The sequence below is a fragment of the Octodon degus genome, unplaced genomic scaffold, assembly GCF_000260255.1.
Source record: "Octodon degus isolate 3935 unplaced genomic scaffold, OctDeg1.0 scaffold00169, whole genome shotgun sequence".
NCBI lineage: Eukaryota > Metazoa > Chordata > Mammalia > Rodentia > Octodontidae > Octodon > Octodon degus.
The window spans coordinates 4,546,758-4,556,167 of record NW_004524745.1 but is presented as its reverse complement, the minus strand read 5'-3'; the positions used below and the strand labels follow the sequence as shown (position 1 = coordinate 4,556,167).

The 9,410-nt window shown below is 36.6% G+C and overlaps 1 protein-coding gene across 3 annotated transcripts in view; it reads right to left on the bottom strand.

Moving 5' to 3' along the window:
• The window catches only part of Stard4 (StAR related lipid transfer domain containing 4), a 32,172-nt gene that overhangs the window by 639 nt on the left and 22,123 nt on the right, over nucleotides 1–9,410 (bottom strand). The window lies entirely within an intron of this gene.

Genomic DNA, 9,410 nt, shown 5'->3' with positions numbered 1-9,410 from the left:
AGAACAAGCTTAGCAAAGCACAGGGACCGCAGTTCAATCCCCCAGCACCACATGCCAGCCAGCCCCGCCCCCTGGTGGGCTGAGCTGGCCACACACACAGAAAGAAAGAAAGAAATGTAAAAAAAAATAAAGTGGGGAATGTTTAAGAAAGAAAGAAAGAAAGAAAGAAAGAAAGAAAGAAAGAAAGAAAGAAGGAAGGAAGGAAAGAAAGAGAATGAGAGCATGACTTCAGTGCAAGCCCACCCCGTCTTGTTCCAAGGGCAGATGTGATTGCATTCCAGCCTGGGGCTGATGGCCCTGTGGACTCTGGGGACAACATTACAGCTGCCACAGCCAATATGTAGTGTAGCAGTTACCCACTTAAATGACAGTATGTGACCATCCGTTAGTGAGTACTCAAGTGCATGAAAGTAAATTATTAGGTCCTGATCATGCCTACATGGTAATGTAATGAATTCAGTTGGAAACATCAAATTTTATTTTCATAAAGAAACCATTTCTATCAAATTAAAGTCTTTATAGAAATACATTCTACACTAGGATAGAATTACCATTTTTTTTGAAAGAACAGTCATCGCTTATTAAAACCTGGATATATTTTCTAGCTCAAAGACTACTTAGCTACATAAAGATAGACAAATATTGTAATTTGAAAATAGACTTAATTTGCAACAAAACAAAACCCTTCATAATACTATTTCTAATTGATTTGTAGTCACAAAACAAAAGTATATTTAAAATTTCAGCAAAAAACAAAAAATTACATTTTGCATTTAGAGCTAGCAATTATCACATTGACAATATTGATTTATATTTTAAGAAGCTCAGATACACTGGATAAACTTGATCTTTTTTTTACCATGAAGGTCAATTTTGAATTATTTTCCCGCTAAAAATATTTGATTATAATCCCACTAGTCTGTCTCAAACTGTTAAGAGCTCCTTTGAGCCAGGGACACAAAGAGTGTTAAAGTAAGAAAGGTGTCGTAGAAGTTATTATCTAGAACAAGTGCTGTCTAATGTAATACAATTCAAATCTAATATACAATTTTAAATTTTGCTACCCACACTTTGAAAAGTAAAAATCTTAAACTAATCATGGTGTTGTTAATCCAATATATCCAGATTATGATTATAACAATATAGTCAGCATTAAAACTCAATTCGCAGTATGCCTCGTACCTTTGGCACATCCCTTAGTCAGTAGCCTCATGTAGCTTCTGTACTAGACAGTGCAGGTCAGGGTACATTTTATTTTAAGCAAAGTGAATTTGGATTTCAGTGCTTAGACCTGAGCTGCTTCAGTTTTCCATGTTGAAGAGCTAGTGAGAGGCCAACAAAATGTTTCAGAAATATTAGAATGAAAATGTTTGTTGGCTATTACTATTAATAGGCCTCAGAGATGTATTTCTCAGCATGACTTCAAAGAATAACATGGAGCCAGTGAGATATAGCTCAGCAGACTCATGCGCCTGCTTAGGCAGGAACGGCGGTTCAATTCCCAGCAAATGCCGCGCCAGCCCTGCCCGTAGGATGGGCTGAGCCAGCCACAAAAAATAAAATAAAATAAAATAAAATTCCTGGGCACATTTCCATTGTCTCTATCATCCCTCTGACCCCTTTTTGAGCCCTGGAATACTGACTACGGCTTAAATAAAGTCACCTGAGTGCACCCGTAAAGTCAACAATATGCTTACTAAAATCTACCATATGCCAACCACATATCCCCTTTGAGAAAAGATTACAAGCAGGATCTGGACTTTTATTCCTGGACTAACGGAACACGCTATGTCACAGGCAACATGTCTTTCTGGAAATAACTGAAACATACAAATGTGCCTGATGAAGACTGTATGTTAATAGTGATATCATGTCAGTTACATGAAAAAGAAGACGAACTGTTGACTGGCAGGTTTTAGATTTCCTTCAAAGGGTTTAATCAACACTGCCATTATACATGAATTTTAAAAAAGACTTTTGAAATTTTTTTACGTACTGATTTTAAAACAATCATCAAGGTTCTATAGCCATTTTTAATGGCAAACTTAAAAATAATACTTTGTCTTTTACTATGACCTCAATTACATGGTATTTCAACACATCCTGCAGTTTAGAAGGCTTAGCGATGCCCATTTCCAGTTTCACATGCAAAGTAATTGCTCATGGTTGCCTACAAGCACAAGCAGATGACTTACAGGGAGATGTTTTATAATTCAGTTTTTATTGTACAGAAGCAGCTGGTTGTATTTCAAATTGGAAAAAGAAAGGTAAATGCCAGAAAAGGCAAAGGAGAAATTTGGTAAATCATTTATCCTGGTTAGGATTGTCCTTGCAAAGCAACGAGAAGAAAACAAACAACAAGATCAATAAAGTGAATTAGCATCAGGTTATTACTGAAGATTGACGCCATTTATAACTGACACATACTCAGAGCAGAATCAATTACATAATTACGGTGCCATTGTGTAATTTACTTGTCATTGCAAAGTATTCAGTCTGGTTATATAGTTCTACTTAAGACAATGGAAAGTTTCCAGACATTTACCTAATAGATTTTGTAATATCTTTGTTTTTACTGTCTATTAGGACATATTCTAATTTCTTCAGTGTTCATCACTAATACATTCCAGATCAAGGTCATTAGCGACATGTGTGCATTTACAGTTGAATACTACTTAATGATGAGACTGTGTGTCTGCGATGTTTTTAAAAATCTCTTATGCACATGTGATTTCAGTGATTATTATAATCGTACCACATAAGAAAATGAAATATACACAATACTTTCCTAAAATATATTTTTTAACAGCCATTCAGTCCCCTGATACATTCAGGGTACATTGCCAGCTTTTGACAGATTGCATGACTTTAACTTCCTGTCACGTTTCAGTCTGCTCCCTGTCATCTGGCCCAGAGACCCACTTAGGGCAACACACAAGCCTCCTCGTGAAGGCAGAACATCTGACAAATTCACAAGAACCAAACACTGCTGTAGAGAAGATTCCAGGCATCCAACCTGGTGAAGCTGAAATAAGCCAAGTAGTGGAAAACTTCTTCCCTGTTCCAGCTAACAGATTGGAAGCGATCTGTTTGAATATTGGTTATATTCCCACTGGCCAATAATGCAAAACTGAGAGTCTTTTTCCTTGTCGTGATTTGTTACCACTTGTCCCAAGTTATGATTTTTAGTTCAGCACTACGTCCTCAGGCTAGTACTGTGAGGTCTTCTAAATCCTTGGCAAAAGCGTCCCAGCCTAGCAGGAGAAACATGGGATCCTTGCTGAACCAGAATTTAATATAAAATTCTAAACAGCAATGTTAAGACTGCAAATTCATGTTATACTTGTAGATGGTTGTTTTCAGTGCATTTTGAAGATCAACCTGGAAAACCTATAGATATGAAATATATGTATCCAACAGAATCTTTACTGTGATTGTGTAAAAATGGCAAATACTTAGTTTTCAGTCAGATTGAGTAATCCTTATTTTCCATACAAAGGATTATTTCGAGATACCCAAATACAATAGATTTTATGAAAGCTGTTCTTTTTCCTGAGCTCTCTTCCAACTCTCATGATCAGTTGTAAATGGTAAAAATTTTCTACATTCCTCTTTTCTTTGTCCTTTGCTTGCTACATGGATAAAATGTAATCTATTTTTAAATGGTGCAATTAAGTATGGCCATAAATTGAAAATTATCATCTCATAATTGCCTCCCTTTGACCTGACCTATTTTATATAGCAAATAGTAGCATAGATTATAAAATAGTACATTTATTACTTATTAATATTTTCTATTCTTAGCACCTTTCATCTCAGTAATATTTTCACAGTCATCTGTAAATCTAAAGAATGTTCTGTGTCCATTTATTATACAGTTGAGTCAAAATGGCATCATAGTAATGCATTATTCTGTATCTCATCAGCAGTGCTTCCCTCAAGATTCTAAAATGTCTTGTGAGTTCAGTGAGTGGGAACAGTTGATTTAGAGGTTTAAGTAATTCTTTATGCCCAATTACCTAAGGATACAGACAAAAGAGAGCATTCAGTAGAGGGGCTAATGTTAACATTCACTTTTGCTTGCGTAACAATCACTCATTTATCTATCTTTTGGAGATATACATATAAGACATGCATCTTTTAAAAAATAATTCTCACATGATTCACCAAGGAACTAAATTTAAATCTCCAAAGGACAGCTTTTAAGCATGAGGCAAGTAATGGTTCACAGAGCAAATCTTTTTATTGGAACACTCACTGCCAAACTCATTAATCTGTTGTTTATCTTCCATCTGCCAGGGAAGGTGGAGTAAGTTTTATTGGCAAATACAGTAAGCCACAGCACCTAAAATGTCTATTGAGCCCTTCATAGGAGAAAAAAAAAAAAAAAAAGATGCCATTATTTCCATAGTACACTGTTTTTGTTTCGCCCCTTTGTTTAGGGCCTTTTATGCCGTTGCTTCTGGTGAAGTTTAGGTGAATTTTGTCTCCTGTTGGAGAGATGTCACAACAGTAACTGTGCTGAACACGCAAGAGAAATGTCCCTGTAGAGCTAAAATTTAAAATTGTGTCACTCCTGACAAAAGGAAATTTAGTGTACAAAGTGAATGAGCTGAGAGTGGAAAGGAAGAGTTCTAGTATTTTGAATGTGTTGTAGAAATTTGACCTTAATATTTTTAAATTGTATGAATGACACAATGCACTAGCATTTGGTAGCATTTAAGTCAGTCTGCAGCTGTTCCTTAGTAAGCTAAGAAATGACAGTCCTTTGGTTCTGCATCTCAGAATATTCTGAAGTGCTTTCTATTAGTCAGATTTTCATGAATAATTTTTAGAAAATAATATTCTTTCCCATGTGATTTTCTAGGAGACAATGACTTGCACATCAATAATTCAGGAAATGGGAATCCACCTATTCTGTTATGTAAGAAAGGTACTTCCCAACCCCCATGCTTCTTTTGGGTGTCCTATATTTCTACATTTCATTTTTCTTTTAAAAGAAAGGGTATTCATGCTGCAAAGAGTAAATGCTTTTATCTACTTTTCTTACATATTTAGAAATCCAAGGACTTTTTCTTCATTTATTTCTGTCACAGAGAAATTGTACATTCCAAAATATCTGTCTTCAGGGAAGCAGGTGACCCAGATATTGAAAGTTCAGTATTTGTGACTCTTGTGTTTCAGCTGGGCTTTCAATATGTGTAGCCAGATACCTTTAAATTAAATATGGAATAGAAAACCAATTATCAGCTCTTTGTTAGGAATGAGTAAAACTGTATGATGACTCTAAAATATTTAAAAGTATTGCAATAATGAACAATATCATACAGCCATTGAGATATACTATAGAATTCAGAAAGAAAAGCTCTTAGTCACTGACCAGTTTCTCATGGTTGATAAGAGATACAGATAATAATTGTTTGATAAAAGATGCAATCAAGTGTGACCATAAATCAAAAACTGTCATTTCATAATTCCCTCCCTTTAACCTGTCTTATTTTATGCAAGAATCAGAGAGGAAAATGAAAATATGGATTAGATATCTGCCGTCGGGGTTGCCCAGAGTCTGAAGGCAGTCCCCAGTGCACTTACAATGAGCAGATCAAAGTTAAGCAGTTTTAGTTCCAAAAATTAAATATCATAGTTTAGGGGATATTGAGCCTCCACCAAAAAACAAACAAAAAAAATTGAAAAAAATGATGTTCGAGTTTTGAATCTTCTCAGAAATAGTCCTATTTAGGAACTAATTTTCCCAGAAAACTCTTCAGAAAAATCTTTTATGTGCAATGGAGGAGTCAGAGATGAACAGTGTTACTCTCCAAGAGTGGGCTTTTTAGTTAGAAGGAAAACACAGGTATACATACACAGCCTGTGCTAAACCTAGGCAAGGGTAAGCCCTCGAGGGATGGAAAGAAGAAAATCCTCTTTCTGCCAGAAATGGTTGAGGAAACCTTCATGCAAATACAGGCTGATCTGATGGGTGGGGAGAATCCATAAGGAGAAAATGTCCATGTCTGGGTGAGGGCTGGCCCGAGCATAGACAATGAAGGAAAAAGTTGTGAGGGCTTAGTGATAAAATGTAGGGCAAAGTGGTAAGAGAACAGCTATGGATGTGAAAGGCTGAAGTCCACAGAGAAGGTTGCCAAGTCTGCATCAGAGTCTCTAATCTTGTGCAAAATCAATTAAGATTCTTTGCTCGCTTCTTGCCCTGGGTAAACAAAGGCATAACCTTTCCAAGGGCATCTAGCTCTACCCACTGGGCTAATCACGGATGGCTATAAATACAATACAAATCACCAAACACAACAAAGGCGTTTTTATAACTCACTAGTTGAAGCAAAACCCAGTACTGAAAATAAACACTGCTTTGGCTGGATATTCATTGACAAAACAGGGTGAACTATGAAAGTGATTATCTGCATAAGTTTTTCAAAACTCCAGTTTCTTTAAAAAAAAAACAAAACTGTAACTCAAACTATAAAGTGGAGACCAATGTCAGGGCTACTGTTGTCTTCATTTAAACTCTTTTAAGCTTTCTGACCTGGAAGGGCAATTCTCACAAGGACCTATAGATACAACTTACAGGAAGCAGAGCCTCAAACAACAAAATTGGAAATGATCAGAACTGCTTTACCCCAAAGATCAATCCGATACTGTCAAGTTGTTTCTTCATTCCTCTCTTTTGTTTCATTTACAGGTACTTTTTAGATCTGTCATTGCAGGCAATATTTTCATATCATCTTCAAGAATCTTCTTAAAATTACCAACTAGAATGAGACTGCAGAATAAATACTTCTAGCTGTCTTGCAACTTTGCCTCTTTCTGATAATGTCTGAGCTTGGTGCATGGCTACGTTATTTCACAGGGCAACTGAAATAGAGAGAGGGCAAAAACTGACGCTCATCTCAATGATAGAAGAAAAGTTAAAAGTTAGAGATACTATTAGGTACAAAAAAACATAGGTTAGCAAGTACTGAGAAAGGGAAACTTCTGAGAGTTTTTAGGCTCATGTGACATTTATCTTGTAAATCTTTTCTAGTCTTTGGTAGATGTTAAATTGGTATTGCTGAGCTGTCAAGAGCCTCTTGTTTCTTTACTAAAGGGTCACAAAGACTTCACCAGAAGCTGTGGGGTTAAATTAATGGACTATCATCACATCCAGGAAATTTACATATCCAGTAATTAGATTGTAAGTAATTATTCAAAATCAAGAGCTTGCAGGGTATGAAGGACAAAGTATAAATACCTAAGTTTACAGATAGATGGTTAAGTTACCTTCCCAACTTCTAATTTAAGAGCACTGGCAAACACTCTGTGAACATTTCATTTTTAAAACTTGTGAAAATGGTGCTATTGACTCCTTACTACAAAGATATATTACAATATTTTTAGGTAAGTATATTGTCTGGCTTGGCCACACATGTAAATGCAGAAAACATTTGTAGAGCATTCATCAACAGCATGCCCACTTGCATTTTGAGCTACCATATTCTTCCACCTTGGTGACTGACCAGAGAGTTCTCACCTTCCACAGATGGAAAATGACAGTCACTGGCTCTCCAAATTACCCAAAACTGGGGCAGATAATAGGGGAACTTGCTGTCATTTCTTCTTGGATTCATGTGGGACAATCCAATTCAGTGATTAAAAATGTTCATTTGGAGGGGAGGATGTTTTCCAGGAACTTGAGAAAGATTTCATGACATGAACCCAAATGGACATTGGTAGACTAATTGTAGAAATTTGCCCTAATGAGTGTGGGACAATGTTACTTTATATAACTTCACCTGGACTGTCACAATATGCCAAAAGAAGCCTATACCTTGCTACTGGGAAATTTGTAAGGCAATTTGCATGTACAGTATGATAATAAATCACCTGAAAGCTCATCAAAATTTTGTGCATTCTGTGATTTGAAATGTTATTATTCCAAGAAAACACAGTGTACAGTTTCTTTCTTTTTGAATTATGCAGTTGAATCATTCTTGGAATGTTTTCCCTTCTTTCAGATGAAGTTATATTTTGAGTTTCATAGAACTTTTTAATACTGTGTCCAAATACTTATTTTCTATAGAGTAAAATTACAAAAGCATTAAAAGCCCATTTTATTTAAGGAGAGATATTAGATGCTCATTTTATTTAAAGAGGTATTATACCCAGAAAGGTAATAACTCTCCTAGATTTGTAGTGGCTGAGAAGAGAACAGACCCAGCTCACCCATTTCTTAGTCCAGTTCTCTCACCTTTGGAAGTTGATTCACTGAACACAATTGCAGCATTTCATACAAACTGATTTGTCACAGAAATTTGAAAATACAGAAAAGGGGCCAGCCAAATAGCTCAGTGGATTAAAGCGCCTGCAAGCTGGCACAGGGGCTAGGGGTCTGATCCCCAGGCCTGCTGTGCCAGCCCTGCCCCCGGGGTGTGCTGAGATGGCAATTAAGACTGGGCATGGTGGTGTGCACCTGTAATCCCAGCTCTTGGGAGGCTGTAAAAAGGCAAATCAATACTAGTCTGATCTAGTAGTGAGACCCTGAACACCCTGTAGACCCTTCCCTAAAATACATACCAAAAAAAAGTAGAAAACTACCATATAAAAACAACCATTATCATCTTCTCTACCATTAGTTTGTTTTTATAAACTTGCAATCACATAATAAACCTTGTAGTATCAACTAATCATTATATCACACATTTTTGCATAACTTCCATAAACACATTTATGATAGCTGTATAGTAATCTAGTCTCAATATTATTTATTGTTTTCATCCTAAATAATGCTAATGTATACTTGTTGGTTTAAATGATATTCAGTGGTCACTTCAGAATGCTGCTTTTAAACCTACAGGACCTGCGATAGATAGGGAAAGGAAATAAAAACCCCTGTTGGTTTTTAGTAATACCTATTTAATTACATCGTTACATTCATCAGGGGGAGCTAGGGCACGTACAGAAGAGATCTCAGTGCTTCATCCCCTTTCCCTCTCCTGCTCCTCTCCATCTCTGGGTCCTCTTCCCTCTACAAAAGCCCTATCTCCATTTCCTATTATATTTTCTTTTGCTCCTTATTGTGTTTCTCCTATAAAAGAAATAATGTGATACTTAAGTTTGTCCTTCCTACAGAAGCAGCATGATCTGTATAGGTCTTTCTTGAGCTTGATCATTCAATAAATTAACACTCTGTATGAAATACGTGAATCATATGGCAGCAGGCTCCCCCTCAGCAGTTTTCTCGTTTTGTCCTGAGGCCAAAATCCTGGCTTTGTTGAGAAGCTTCTACACAAAGATCACTCACTTAAAGGAGTTTAGGAAAACAGTGGAGAAAAACGAAAGCCTATCTGCAGTTCCTGCTACCCTGCGCCGGCAGGACCAGTCCCAGCCCAGGCGCAGCGTGGGCCAGACCCTCTCCC